We start from the raw sequence: 16,534 nt of genomic DNA on the forward strand, positions 1-16,534 counted from the left end.
AATATTAATTTGTCGTTTTATATTTTAAAAAGAAATTTCTGAAAAAATTTATAGAACAGAAAATATCGACGCCAGCTGGTAGCGGCACGTGTTCGGTTACATTCGCGGCGCTTTACAAGTCGTGCCGAACAGAAGTTCTCTTGCTCGTCAAGGATAAGTAGCCAGTCTTCGTAAGTAGCCGTTCGCACTTGTCGATAATAGCCCTTTTAAGAAGTGCCTCTCGAACGTCACGCCTGTGCGAGATCGCTCCTGGGGTCATAACAACGGATTATAGGCTCATCAAAGTTTTCACACGAGTCGAGAGCTTTGGGAAATCATTAATATCTCTTAGAGTGAATGCGTCCCGCACGCATCCGCTTTAATGGAATCGCGCGAGCGCGTTTTCGCCTCATCGTCCTACCACTTAGCGGCTGCTTCCGCCCGACGTAAAACGATTACTTTTCGGCGCTTTTTAGGCCAATGTGTCGAAGATTTATCGCGTGTTTAGATTGAGTCGCGCCATGCTGGATTAAAATATTCAATATAACCGTTGCGATAAAATGCCGAGAAAATTATATTACAAACGAGATCATTTTAATGCTCCAGAAAGTTATATTTATATTTTTCTTTTCTCTTTGAGTAAAATATTATCAAAACGGTTAATTTTAGAAGATGTTTTGTACATTATCTGATACATGTATTATTTTTTATTAATTAATTAACATAAAAAATGGAAAACATTACTGATGAAAAATTATAAAAATCGTAGAATGTAATAATAAAAAAATAATGACAAAACTAGTAATTACAAAGATAATAATAATATCACATTTTAATAACAAATTGATAGGAAAAATAAAAAAATGATAATTATAATAATAGCACCAATTTGTCCATAAAAAACAATTATATAAAAAAAATTGTAATTGTATAAAAAAGTATAATTTTGGAGAAAGATTGGCAGTAAGAAATCGAAAGAAAATAGTCGTAATAACTTACAAATTATTATTTCTCACAGTTTATTTATTTGTATACTCATCGATAATTTTATTTTACTTGAAACAAAAATAAAATAATATGAGATTAATCTATATAAATATTTTCGTCATGGAACAGAAACTTTTTATATAAATTTTTCCAGAATTTGTTGGTCATTTTATATAAATATTAAAATATTTATTATTATATTTGTATTATAGATATATACTCCAAAGAAAAGAAGCACTGTCCGGCAATTGGTCGCGTTCCGTTACTCTTAATTAAATAATTTATAAATTATATTATATTACATAATATTTTATATAATATTACCCTCCCATGGGTACACCTTGACGTTGGTGGGAGGGCTTAGTACCCGGAAGGTTTTTCCTGAAGGGGAAGCTAAGTACCCAAAACGGTTTTTGAATATTTTCGATCGATATCGCTTTTCGCCTTAATTCGGGAGTGCCGTGCAAAGTGCCGCGCGATCCTTTTCATACCAAAATTTTCAGAGTGCCGCGGATTATCGCGGAAGTGATTATCGCACAATTGTTATTAATTATTATTAACAGTATTCTCGTGAAATAATGCAATGCGCGAATGCAATGAACTTGAAAAGAAATCCTGACAACCTGAGAGGAGGAGGAGGAGGAGGCTTAGGAGGCATCAGGCGACGGCGGAGCAACTAAGCGTAAGAAATTTTTTTTTTTGTTTAATATTTTTTTATTAACCGTCCGCGTCTATTCCCGTTTAATTAGTTTGCTTATTTAGATGATGTAAAAAAGAATTAAAGAAAAAATCTTTTACATTTCATATAAAAACTTATAAAGCAGAAATATTCCCTTCGCGCGAAAATTATATAAAATTATTCTATTAAATATTTCTTTCTTTACTTGTTACATCGAATTCCTTACTCGATACGTACACAAAAATAATTGTTTAAAATATATATTTAAAATAATTATTTTAGACGCTGTTATAATTGAAATCTTATCTTTAATTGTTACAGATTTCAACGTAGTTTCAAAGTAATACATTTCGCTGCTGCGCATCGACCGGTGAGTGACAACTTTTATTTTATAGTAAAAGAGTCCACTAAATACACACACACACACACAAATAGGTCCTAATTTTTTTTTTTTTTAAACTTGTGTTTATTGCATACAAGTGTGAGTATTTTTTTTATATACTTGGCATTACTTTTACTTTTCTTAAAAAAAGATTTATCCATACATGTATATACGATATACAAGAGATAGGAAAATTTCACTGGAGAAAGCACAAAAATTGAAACGAATCAAAGAGTTGAAGATAAGAGATCCTTGAAGATAAATTCGATCCGTGATACGTATTAATCGTTTATCGAGCAATTATCCAACATTAATGACCGAGTCGACAAACGTCTTTTGCGCAAATGTAATCAAGCAACATTCGCCACAAGCTATCGGGTTTCTTGGATTTCATGGCTCGTCATCTCGTAAATTGCGATAAGTCGTCGCAATTAGCGCGTAAAAAGGCTGAGTGCGTTTCGAAAAGAGACTTGATGAACCACTTTCTCAATTTCGCGGTGACTGCATTCGATATTCGATGCACGTTTGTGCTCGCACGTGTGAGATCGTCAGTCATGCCTTCCTGGGACTTTGAAAAATGTCTTTTATTTTTTTATCGGTATACAATGTACTCGCGTACGCGAGATCGTAAAATGCATCCCCCAGACTCGTTCTGACGACTATGTTTAGCTGGAACGTTTTCGAGATGAATGTTCGCTGTGTGTCTCCGTAGGCTCGTTCGTATCTTTTTTTTTTTTTTTTCACCGGTACTCGCGAGTTATTCTTCATCGAAATTCCTCTTACCGTTGCACTCGTGATGCAATAAACTTGCACTAATTAGAAAAAAATAGAATGTATAATACAAGATGATATGACGCGTGTACATCTCCGCTTTAATTTACAGCAATATAATTGTATGTAATATAATTGAAGTAAAAACAGTCACATATATCTATGTGATTATAATATAAATTTCAATAACTGTAAAATAACAAGCAGATAAATATCAAGATCTCGAAGAAAATTTTGTGCAAGCTTTAGATCGACTTTTGTCAGAGCAAAAATAATTTTTCTGAGGTTTGAAAAAAATTGCTTAATAATAATATTTTTTTATAATATTTAATAATATTTCTCACAGCATTTTCAGTCCAATCAAGGCTCGGTTAAAGTAAACGTTAATTTAAAATCGCCACGCCTTCCGCTAATTCTCTCTCGTCACACACATAAACGGGAAGGTGGAGAAAGGGCTGGTAGCAAAGGGATCCGCATAAATGTGAGTAGTTACGCCGCCATTTAACGACAGGAAGTGTTGCTCGAGAGAAACATGTGTTTCGTGTGCATTCGTAATGATTACACTCGCGTTCGACAAGTTCCTCGTTATTTCCTTCTTAATTATAGACCGGTTGAGTTCGAACGTGCCGGCGCGAAATGGTTTTCCTTCGTTCCTTCATCTCCGTTTTCTTTTCTTAACTCTACGTTTACATCTTGAAATAGTTCATCAATTTTTATATTTGCCTACACAATGATTAAGAGATGCCATTTTGTAAAATTTTGCAAACAAGCAGATTGCGATTAATAATTCTTATAATAATATAATCTATATGCAATTTATCTCTTTGGATAATGAGAGAGAATAATTTTTTCACGTCAAAGTTTTGCTTCGTTTCACATAAATAGACAATAAGAATTATTGCAATTATAATGCTTGTGTGTATAAATCATCACAAATAATAAAATGAGTTATTAAATTTCCCGAAATTTAGTCGCAGGTACAAAACTGTTTATAAAATAAACGACACATGAACACAAATTCGCAAATTTGATAATCTCGCGGGGTACTAAATAACTGACTGCGAGCGACACGAATTGATTATGTGTATAAATGGAAATGCACGGACGGTTAGCCGAGCGTCAGTGCGAATCAGCTGTTATCAGCCGTTTATCTCGCTTCGCGGCGATAAGTTTCGATATTTTACTGCGTTACGACTTTGTCAGGCTGCGCCACGGAAAATTAACTCTGATATCGTTGATATAAACCGCTGCATGAATAAGGCCCAAAACGATAATATCATAATCGCCGATATCTTAATGAGCATGCGATGACAAAAAATTTTTTTTATGCAGCCGGAGACGCGCGAGCGTACAAGGCGAAGGTGGTGTGCGAATAAGCAAACGAGTCGTGAAAAAAAAAATGAAAAAAAAGAAACGAGGAAAGGAAAAGGAAAAAGAGATAGAGAGACGGAGAGAGAGAACGGAGCTTTCGAAAGGAACTTCTGGTTTTCTTGCGACCGACGTTCGTTTCGCAATTTAAATTCTGCCAGACACCCTTAGTCGTGGACCAGGCACGAAATAAAAAAAAAAGCAGGGCACGGGGAACGAAACGAGGAGAGAGAGAGAGAGAGAGAGAGAGAGAGAGAGAGAGAGAAAGCAAATGTGGCGAAAAGAGAGCAATCACGACGTAGCCAGCAGTCGCAGCAACGGCAGCGGCAGCGCTGCGACAGGAGCGTTTGTTTTTTGAAGTCTGTATTGCTTACAAATGTCCCGTTGTAAAAAGCGAGCAGCACGGTCCTAATGAGTCTGGTTGTTAAAAGACCTCTCCCCTCCCCCCCCCCCTTTTTTTACGCCTCACGCTCTCCTTCCTTCTTGTGTCCCTCGTCGTCCGTCGTTCTCGCGGAAGATCCATTAAAGTGACGGACACATTGTAGACCGCGATCTTCCTCGCGCAGACTTCGTACCATTTTAAACAGCTTCTAATAATGCGCGAAAAATAATTGTACGTGAAAATTGATTTGCATTCTTCATATCTAACGCGATGCGTTGAGTGAAAGTATTAGCTATTCGGACATTAAGTTTTTCACGTACATATAGCATTCAAATAATAATTTGTGTAAGCAGTTACGAATATCACGATATATTTAAATATTATTACAAAATAATAGGTATATAATTATGTTAATTGGCTGATTAACAAAGGCGCGTTTCACAGAATTTTTTGATATAAGATTACGGAGAATATATATATATATATATATATATATATATATATATAAAAGATAACATGAACATTTTATAGTGTAATTTCCGTGAAACCGACCAACGTTGTGATTTGGTCGGATTTCGGTCGATCTCGGACACATCCAAGTCGTAATACTCGATAGCGTCTGAGCTTGTAAATGGTCCTAGGGCACACTTAAACGCCCATTTCCTCAGAAATCCGCCCAAATCGCTTAGACGCAGCAAAGCGTTCCAATTAAGAGGTATGCGTCTCGCTTCTGGCATCTCAGCAACGAGAGGATATATTTTTTTCTTCCCTCCCTCGTCGACCTTTCCTTCTCTCTCCTGCATCCTCCCGCGTTACTGTACTCGTGTCACACTTGCGCCGTCAACCGCGTGCTAGCCAGGAGAAGTTAACTGATGAGAATCTTTCGGTCTATTAGCGGCGCTGCCACTGACGTGGCGTGCGAGCAAAATTGATATCTCGTCGCGTGTATGCTGCATTGCGTCCTTCCTTATTTTCGCGTAAACGCTATCGTCTCGGTCAAAGTTGTTAGTAAAAACGCCGATTATTTAAACGCGAGCGCACACGTGTTTAAAATTTTGAACATAATTCAGATACATTCGAAAAATATTTATTCTTCCGTTCCATAAATATGTAGACATTTAATTTTTCTTAAATTTTTACTTTTATTTTTCGTTTGCTATCTTATATAAAGTGAATTGATATTAACGAAATAATGCTTAAAAGTTATATATTTTTGATGTTTGAAAGAGAGAAAAGACTATTATTTCTATATTATTATGGTATTTTTTTGTCCGTCTCGATGCGAATCTTTACTTTGCAGTTAAAATTGCGGGGCGCCGGCCATACAACAATCCGAAAGAATCGTAAACTAAAGATATAAACGTGCCGCGAAACACTTCCAGGAATCATTGCACGAAACATGTGTTTAAGATTAGAACGACGTTCCTCCACTACGTACCATTCTACCGAATCCATTCAACGAAATAAAGTTCTATAAGTAATCAAAGTTTAGCCAAAGCTAAACAATATTATTGAGTTACTGAAATTTACGTTGTTTAACAATCTCTAAAATTTTCATAATTCACATGTTTATATCATCGTATAAAAACAAATTAAATTTATATCATTATTTAAGAAAAAACTTATACTAAAAGCAAAATTTGTACTCATTAATGCTTTAAGACTCTGAAGTCATCTCTCTCATTTGAAACTGTAGTACCTTAGATTGAAAGGATAGATGGAGAATACTCTGAATATTAATGAAGATAAAGACGACTTCGTCGTAAATGCTGATCCCAGAAAAAGCGTTGAAAGAGACGAAACAGAGACAAGGAGGAAAAGAAGCAGAGAGGAGCACGCGAGAGGATGCGCAGCCACACATTCCGTGAGCGCGTGCCGCGGTGTCAGTTCGGCCAGAGCGAATGATACGTAATTTATAACGGCATGGGACTAAATACCCGGCGTATGAGAGGAGGATACGCGCGAGTTAGGAGCGAGCGAGATGGTCGTCGGGAACCACGTTGTCAGTCGCGAACAGAGACGACCGGTGTCTAAATATTGAGCGTATGTCGAGAGTGCCGTCGGCTTCTAAACGACAACGAAAATAGAAGCCGCAACGTGGCCCGCTATACGTCATCTCGCTCGGAGCCGCGAAGATCCGCGCGTGGGCTATTCGCCGACATCGTGTTTTCGGGCATCGTGTTTAGCGTTAGGTGGTATTCCCTCTAAAGCGTCTACTTCATCTTTCTCTCCTCTCGTCTCTCCTTCGCGTATTTTCCAATTCGTTCCCGCATCGTGAGACAGGAGGAAGCGAGAAAAAGAAGCGCCGCTGCCTGTCGTCTTAATTGACTAGGTGGGCTTTTGAGCGTGTGATGACTCTCGAACGACGGCTTGCTCGAGTCGTTCGTAAGAACGTCCGTGTGTGGAACATGCGATAATAAATGTGGCGCTTGTGTCTCGTGCTTGGTCTTGATTCGGTTTCTCGTAGTACGCGATTGTCTACCGGACGTGAAAAATTTGTCATCTACCTGATGATGATGGGGTTGATTTTTATATAAAATTGTAGAGTTTGGAATAACAATATACTATAAACGATACGTAAATCACGTGTGATATTTTCAGTTGATATTTATTTATAAGGTATAGTATCATTATTATGAAAAAATTTTTATTCTAAAATAAAGATTAAAGAATGACATATTGAGATGCAAGGAGAGTAGAAAATATATTTGTTTTTTCCTTCACTTTCTTTCTCCTGAAACTTGCTGCATATTAAAATATCTATTGGTAATTTTTATATTCGTTATCACGCTATTATTTGTATAATAATATTATATATTTATTCAAAGTCCGTCAATTTTTTTCATTCTTTTCTGTGATCATTTGCACGAAAAAAAGTAATAAAGAAAGAGAAGAAAACAAAGGAATAAAAATAAAAACAGAAATTAGATCTTTTTTAATAGATTGATTATCTTTTTAATTGACTAGGTCGTTCGTAACTGCATGAGCCGCACTCTTTCAATTCAATTTTAAAATAAAAATAAAATTAGATTAAACAAAAAAGTATGTATTGAGATATTGGTGTCTATTTGATATTTTTTTTCCTCTTTTGGCGAATCAAAAAAATTTTTTTTATGTTCAAGTAAAGCGCATCCGAAAGATTAAGGACGAAACAATTAGCCTTGCTACAAACAATAAAAATATTCTGCGTCGCTTTACTTGAATAACATTTTAGAATAAATTTCGACTTGTAAATTATTTCGTGAATTTTGCATATATATTTTTAAATGCATACATCATGTTTTGGAAAAAGATACACAAGTTTGAAATTTTATTTTAGATTAAATATAATTAAATGTACTCATCACAAAATTGAAAATTGCTATAATTAAACATATATTGCTTATTTAATATTTGAATTTATAAAAATAATTAACTAAAATTCCAATTTATAAGATGACTGACATATTGGTTACTGCATCTCATAAATTGTTCGGCTTCAGGGCGGTCAATGTTTCGCTAGAAAATCTTTCGCGCGACTTTTACTGCCGCACAACAGTGGAGTCCAAATTGTTCGATTGTCCGTTTCGAGTGGCTGCGCCATTGTCGGGCGACCGCAGCTGTCCCGTGCCTCTTAAATCGCAATTATGCGAATGCCTAGCTGCGAAAAAGGGGGCCACTTTTCTGGCGTTTCGCTCAAAAACTGATCCTTCGAGCGGTTTACAATGGACGCGAAACGAATCGCTTGGGTTACTTTTATCCACCTCTCCTTCTCTCTTGCTCTCTCTTCCTCCCTGCCTGCGTCTTCTCGAGATTGCCGTATTGTCGAGGGCGTGAGGTCCTTCCGATTTTCATCCGTAAAGCCATTCAAATGCCGAAGAATGCTGAGTCGAGGTATACACGCCTGGCTTGTGTATCTATACGCGTGGGAGATACGTGCGCGAATCAGGCTGAATGTATAAGAGGTTGTATGCGCTTTATGGATCATACATACTGATCCAGTAGCATCGAAATGCGCGATTGCGAATACGAGAGACGGTGTTTCTGATTACCTCTTTCCGGTTCATACTTATCTATGCAAAAGAGTTCAATGGTTTTTGACATTTAAATAATATTCCGAATATCGAAACCTTAAAACAGTTGGATATGCTTAATAAATTATATGCATAAAATAAATTTTTTATTGTTTTAACTTTTTGAATAATATAATTATAATATTTATAACAGACAAATGTATTTGTTACTATTTATAAAGAGAAGAACATTGATATTTTTTTAAATGTATAATTCTTCTGAGATAATCTTGATTATAATTTTTGTAGATATTTTTATGCAATCTATACCTAAATTTTTAATTTTGATATGTATACTTTAGCTTATTAAAATGTGCGGTTGTAATAATAGCTGTCTTTGTCCGAGCAAATCGGGAAAATAGATCAGTAGATATATCGATCGCTGAGAAATCGCATTGTACTAGAAGATCCATTTATAAAAGATGTGACGCCCTATTGTGCTCCACATACAACCGTGCAGCACTCGAAGTTGTTTAAATCGTTGTAAAGCACGGAGAGGACGCGACCGAAGTATCGCTTTTCGTTCTCGAATGGGTTCGATTGTCGACTTCTTGAAAAGAATGAAATTGAGTCCGACAATCCAAACCCACAACCCAGGCAGGTGTCGAAGCTCCTCTCGCTCTTCCAATTTTTTTTCTTTTTTTTTTTTTTTGAAAAGGTATCGTAAAATCGTAAAGACCGCAATGGATCTCAAACGACGTTAAACGATGCTTCCCGCGTCGCTCGCTGTCCGCAAAAAAAAAAAATCATCTCGCACCCCGTCAAATTAATAAGAAACGATGACTAACTGTATGAGTAACGACGCTCGTAATAAATCTCGTCTCATGCTACAATTTTTTACGATCGTGAAGGAGGTAGATCGCGAAAGCGGACAGAAAGAGCCGAAGGTGTCGAGATCTTGAAAAGTCGTCCAGGCACAACCAAACCGAAGCGTCTTCCCGCGCCTCGAATGGATCAATGATCTCGCGATCTTGTATAAACTAATTTATCTCGATAAAAGTGGTCTTAATGAGTCAAATTAAGCCGATGTATAATATATGTGTGTACGTGTATCGCTTGTTCGCGGCGCCGACTCGACGCACGAGTATCGCGCACACTGAAGAGTGATATACAGTTCGGTAATGGTGCAGGAGAATCCGACACCTGGTCCCGTGGCCCCTTTGTCAGCGAGTCTCAAAGACCGTGCGCCCCGCGCTACGAGAGGAGGACCACATAAACTCCCGTGGCATTCAGCTAAATGGTTCTAAAGTGCTTTCAAAATACGACGCTACGCCGAAAACCTCGGCGGATCGAGGCACGAAATTCGGGGGGTAGGGAAGGGAAGGGGGAATACGATATGGGTGGTTTCGGGAATAAAAATGCAGATTAGGATTAATACGCCGCACCGACGATTCCGTGCTTCTGTTGATTTATGCCTTAATGCGTTTATTGCCAACCGGTGGCTCGCGTCGATATCTATTGCCGACACTAATTTCATGATTTAAAATGACAAAGCCATCCTATATATATTATAACAGTTTCAATGTTTGAATACATAGTATTGAGAAATTTTCGATTATTTCAGACTATTATATTGTCTATAGTTCAGATTTAAATTTTGATTTAGTCGAGAATTTTATAAGTACACTTATAAAGTATGTTTCTCTCTCTCTCTCTCTCTCTTTGCTTTTTTTATAAATATAATAAATAAAATTTTCGTTGAATGTGTGAATTGAATTATTTTTAACTGGAAAATTTAGAGGAAATATTTATTACCAATTTCTAATTTTTATTTGTGTATATCTTCTCATACTTAAATTAAATTTCTGTTATAAAACGCATTTTATATATTATTTTACGTACTTGCTGCAATCAAAACTGATAATCTCTAATTTTTTGTCATTTAATTGCAGCAATAAAAAGTCATTTTAATCGTTATTTTTAGTATTGTTATCTTTTATTATCTCTTAAAAATATAAGATTTTTATACGCAAATAAGACGAAGAGAGATTCTTGCCGAGAAATATTTTTGATCGCGAAGTCAACGACGACAATTTGAACGCGTGCGTGGGTAGAAATATGTGTATCGCATTCACGGCGGTCCATTGATCTCTGGGACCGAAAACGCGTCAGGTACAGCTGCTTTGAAAAATGTACGTCGCCGATGATCGATATGTTCGGGGCATTTAATGCGTGTGATCTTCGTGGATTACTCGACCGTGAATATCCATATACTATCCTCTCTTATCCCTATGTCCTACCATCGAAAAATATGATTTCAATCACACGCATTATATTCTGACAATATAATTCTGACAATGAAGCACCTATTCTCGCGTAGAAATAAATCAAGACGGAAATTATTTGCGATATATACTTATTATTGTGAGTTTTTTTTTTTATTAATGACAATTATCGTACTCGGTGCCATGCGTGATTTTCAAAACCGACGAGAGACGAGATGCTGAAGGAAGGATAGTTTCCGTCGTGGCTGTACCGTTTCTTCGCAAGAAGGTGCGACTATGTCTGAATACACTGTTGATTGGGCCATAAATGTGTCTGTTGGGGTACAAACATTTTTTTCCTCCTATTTCGCTTTATCATATTCTCTCCTTCGGAGAGCCACGAGCCATGCGGCACCACCACACGCAGGATCGCCGATGACTCTCCGAGCTGTTCGATCGATGCCTCTCAGACTAACTCGCCGTAACTCGATTGAATTCCACTTTGAAACGATTGACGCAAAGAGAGACTTAATTTTGAACAGCTCTTCGATTCTTTATCTAATTCAACAAAGTCGATATAAGTTGAAAAGTATTTTACTTAAGATTGAGCGAATATAATTTAAATATTTGATGATGATATAATTATAGTACAAGTTTGAAAAATCACATCTTTCTGATTATAATTTATCAAAATGTTCTCTAAATTCCTCTATTTTCACATTATGAAAATTATGCATGACAAACAAAAATCTTTATTTTTGGAATAAGAATATCTTTTTAGCACATTCGATATTATATTGATTATTAATAAAAATTCATTTGTTATCTTGTGACAAATAAAAAATATAACTTTTTAGAGATTTAAATTTATGTATAAATATAATTCTCCGCTTTGCATTGTAATAATGCGCGATTGGTAGAATTGATCCTTCAAATTTAAAGAGAAGGAAGCGAGTAGGCAGAAAGATAATGCGGAATCCGGCTGAATAATTGCATCTGGATGCAGTTTGACGTGCCGAGGCACAGGCGAGAGTCATCCCGCTCGTGCTCGACGTCGGTCATCGAGAGTCTTGCAGCACCGCGTGAATGCTCATCGAATTCTCGGAACCACCGACAATTCATGAGCGATGGGTGGTCTGCGCAATACGTGAGGTCTAATATGTACCATTTCGCGATGCAGTTCGATGTGCATTTTGGTGCACCGTTACGCTTTCGAAGGAGAATAGCTGAAACATGAAAATTAAAATCTGAATATCCTGAATATTCAAATTTAATTACATCGAATGTCTACAAAGATTGACTATTATATCATTTTTATTGTTCCATTATAAATGCACTGAGACTATTTTTGTACACTGTGTGACGTTAAGAAATCTCAGCTTAGCGAGATTACATTGGTACATTCTGTAAAAAGTTGCAGACAGTCTCTGGGAATTTATGTCATGGATTTTTTTATATTATCGTATACAATTATCGTACATTACATTTATAAAGTTCTTTATACGTCCAATGGTCGCTCTCAAAAGCTCGTCGCGAAATACGTCAGACATCTCTGCTCCGAAGAACGATCTCGCTCGATAATCGAAGACAGTCGGTGCATTATTTATTTTCCAAGCGCGCGGGCGCGTCTTCGATTCGACGGGCCCAATTAAGCGATATATCCGCGAGCCAAGGTCATTAGCTCATTAGCCATTGATAGGTACATTCGGTGCCCAATCAAAAAGCATTCTTCGATCCGCGCGTATTCGTGCTGATGTCATCCGCGACTCGTGGAAAATCGACGTCCACCGGACGGGCGTCTAACGTGAATCGTGTGGAAGGAAGACAAACGCGCGGCCGAGGCGGTCAACGAGCAGAGAGAAGTACGAGGGATAAAAAAAAAAAAGAAGAAGGGAGAAAGAGAAGACGAAGGTGCGAGAGAAAGGCTGAAAAGAGGGAGACGGGCAAAAAGGCGAGACGAAGAAGGAACGGTGAAGGAAAGAGAGAGAGAGAGAGAGAGAGAGAGAGAGAGAGAGAGAGAGAAGAGGCTCGTCTCGTCGTCCACGAGACTAGTTAGCACCTTCTCTTAGGCTCGCGAGCTCTCGAATCAAGGCGCGCATTCTGCCTGAGCCGGGCTGGCCTGCCAGCCACAATGCGGCATTGTACTTAAATCAGATTCAATTTGGGCCCCATTGAAAATTACGCTTAATAAATTATTTGGGCAATTCATAAATCCGCCTGGCGCGCGGGCCTCTCGACTGCCTCCAGTCCGACGAGAAAAGTCTCGCTCGCTCAGTTTCGAAAGGGCGCGTAGTTGCGCCTGAACGGAGGACCGTCTCTCTACTAATGGACCCGCCGGAGATATCAGCGACTAAGACCAGGGATGTACAACTAATCGTTTAAATACAATCAAAATTATATTAGAAAAATTGTTTAAAGTAATTTTAGAAAGAAGGATAATAATTAATGTAGGTGAAAAATTTTTTCATTACAATATTTTCGTCATCGAAAATGACATGAAAAAAATTTTATATTTTATAGTTGTATAATCACATTTCTTTGAGATGCTTTTTGAGATGTGTTATCTCGTTCTTTGCAATTTTATATTATATTATAATATAAAATAATAATAATTATATTATAATAATAATAAATATTATATTAAAATTATATTATATTATAATATAAAATTGCAAAGAACGAGATTTAACAGACAAAGATTTTAGATTTTTTTAAATAACTTTTTTATTCTGGCATACATACATATAGATTAGAAAAAACATAAAAATTAGAAAAGAAAAATCTTACAATATCTTTATACCCATTTTTCTCGAAATAAATTTTAAAAGTCAGACAACGTCGCTATGTTAGACGATTACATCCGACCCTGATGATGACTATGATTGGCTACGAGCATCGTCAGGTAAATACGCACGCACTCACATATGCGAGAGGATTCATTCTCTACCTGCGCGCGTACGGCGTTTATGGTACAAATTAGTAGGCAGTTATAAATGACACAGTATCCTTATTATCGTCTTGCCCTTATTTCATCGCCGTGTGTACGAACTACGTTTGATCCATTATTTACAGAACAATGGAAAAGAACATGAAAAATACAGTTTTATTATAAGATCTAATTATAAGTATCATTTATGTCATCAAACGACTCACAATATTTATAAAACATAAGAATGATTGGAAAGTACGTATTATTTACAGGAGAATCTATCGTATTTCATTAAAAATCGGTATATTTATCGTAAATTTTAAATAGCTTTTTCACCGAGATGTGTGATGTTTGCGAAAGTGTGTAAAGCATTGGGAACGAGAGAAAATCTAAAAAAGGACGCGGCACGTTTAGAAAGCCGCAAACAAGGGGCTGACACGTTCAAACAATCGTGGACCAGCCGACGAACCTATAATTAGCGTAGGATCTTTTTGGGAATCCCTTTCGCCATTCGTTTTCTGGAGCGGCACCGGACAGTTAGGACGTGCCGATCCTGTTTCCATTCGGCAGATCGTCATCTCCAAATGTTAGACACGCAGTGTAAAGAACTCCCGATCGTCTCAGAAGTTACCGCGCAAAATTGATCCGGACCTTAAAAAGAATCTTTTGGGATCTTTGTCTTTGATCCTGACTCGAAAATTCAAACATTCGACCGCAGAGTTTGGTAAATTTTATTTGCCTATAATTTCCTTGTGAAGTCAATTCTTTTTACATTGCAAATTATTTGAATATTTCAATTTACGATTTTATAATATTGTAGTTATTTTGGAATTAATTTGAAAAATTATGAATTGAATTATATTATAAGAATTATATTAGAGAATTATGAGTTAATAAATTTTTAAATAATTTATAATAAAATGTTAACATTTTCATGATGAATGATATTTATGAGATTTATAAATACTATTTATAATTAATATATTATTTATAAATAAATAGTATATATAATAATTAAAGAAATAAAATCGCATTCACAATGAAATATCCAAAAAAATCCATATTCTCTCGCTAAAAATTGTAGTTCTAATACAAAATTCAAGATGTACAGATATAAATATACACAAATTGTCAGACTTAATTGAATGCGATTATCGATGGGGGTGTTTATGAATAGTTATTTCACAATCGAAACACAACGCCTGGTCTAATCTTCTAAATCACGCGATCGTGAATTAATGAAAGTGAGCACTCGAAATAATAAAGTCATCTCTCATTTGTGTGATTTTCTAAACGACCTTTAATTAAATAATATCACTTTCAATATCCGTGAGTGCTTCTGATCTATTTCAAAATTTATCGATTGGGCGAATATGAGAAATTATAAATCGTGAACTTCAAAGGCTTATCAAAAGTGAATCATCAACTATTATATATAGAAAATTAGCTTAATCTATATTTTTCATACACAATTATGTTACATTTACACAAACATGATACTTAAAACTTTAATGTTTAATAATTTAATATTTATCATTTAATCAAAAATGGCTTATTCTTGGACTTAAATTTATAAGAATTTTTCAGTTTGCAATAAATTTAATAGATAGCCAAAATGCTTGCACTAATTAATAATCTGATAAAAATTAATTTTTATGTAATGTTCTTTTGTTGTTTAAATACGTGTGCTCATTTATAAAGATTCCAATCCTTTCGTATATATATATATATATATATTATTAATTCTATTTATCTATTATTAGCTCTATCTACATTTCACATACATTCTTTCATATTGAAGAATAATCGGATAAGATATCGATAGAATTGAGACTATGACATGCGGCGTGTCTTTCCAATCTAATTAACAACGGTTATCGAGGCTGTATAGGGGATGCTCCGGTAATTTCTAAGCGTTACACTTTTAATCAACGCTTCACGCAAGATTGACCAAGCGTAGCATCTCGTACAATGGACGGCACGGCGTCGAGAAGGGTATAAAAGTATTGTGCCTTGATGTAAGGTCGCAACGCTGCCATCACACAGACTGCCGTCTGCGATTCTGATAAAAGTGATGTCGATTTAGGCTCCACTGACGGCGGGTTATTCATCAAACATTACTGAAGGCATACTGCTAATGATATTAAAATCTGCAAATTGACAGGAGTCAATAATTTATATTGTTTTGCAGTTAATAGTGATTTCCAAGTGTGGAGAAGATTCGGAGCTGCTCATATAAATTATCATGTAATGTTAGTCGATAATTTTATCGTTTAACGTATGTCTTCGATTGTAGAAAATAAATCAAATTCAAATGACAAATAAAACAAATATAATATTAAAAATATATATAATACAAATTACAATTAAAGATAGACTAAAAAAAAGTTATTTTTAATATGTTTTAAAAGAAACATTGATTATCAAATTGTTAATAATTTGAAAACACAAATACACAAAAAGAAACGAGCGGGATAAGTAATTCGGTCAACGCGTGCAGTTAGCTGCGCGAACGAGCTATCGACAAAGATGCGACGAGAGTTCAAGAATATAATTTTAGAAGCGTAAATGCAATAAATCTGTACGATATCAAAGCGCTGTAATTAAGAAAGAATTTCGAACTTTGACCGTTGACTAGCACACATCTTAGAGTTACGCATAAGCGAGAGCGATACAACCGTAATCGCGACGATTCACCAACACTTTGGATTCGATACAATGAACGCATTCAGAGATAGTTTATCAGACCGACAAACACACGTACAGCATACGCCTTCTTAAGACAAATTTATTATGTTAGA

General features: G+C 35.9%; 1 protein-coding gene across 1 annotated transcript in view; it reads left to right on the forward strand.

Annotated features, from left to right (window-relative positions):
* Window positions 1–1,314: 1,314 nt before the first annotated feature.
* Window positions 1,315–16,534, forward strand: part of LOC126856274 (uncharacterized) — a 41,416-nt gene continuing 26,196 nt past the window's right edge. The window contains exons 1-2 of the mRNA XM_050604666.1: window positions 1,315–1,648; window positions 1,967–2,015. The gene's annotated coding sequence lies outside the window, so the exon portion shown is untranslated. The remainder of the gene's footprint in view (window positions 1,649–1,966; window positions 2,016–16,534) is intronic.

The sequence above is a fragment of the Cataglyphis hispanica genome, chromosome 18 (genome assembly GCF_021464435.1).
Source record: "Cataglyphis hispanica isolate Lineage 1 chromosome 18, ULB_Chis1_1.0, whole genome shotgun sequence".
Lineage (NCBI taxonomy): Eukaryota > Metazoa > Arthropoda > Insecta > Hymenoptera > Formicidae > Cataglyphis > Cataglyphis hispanica.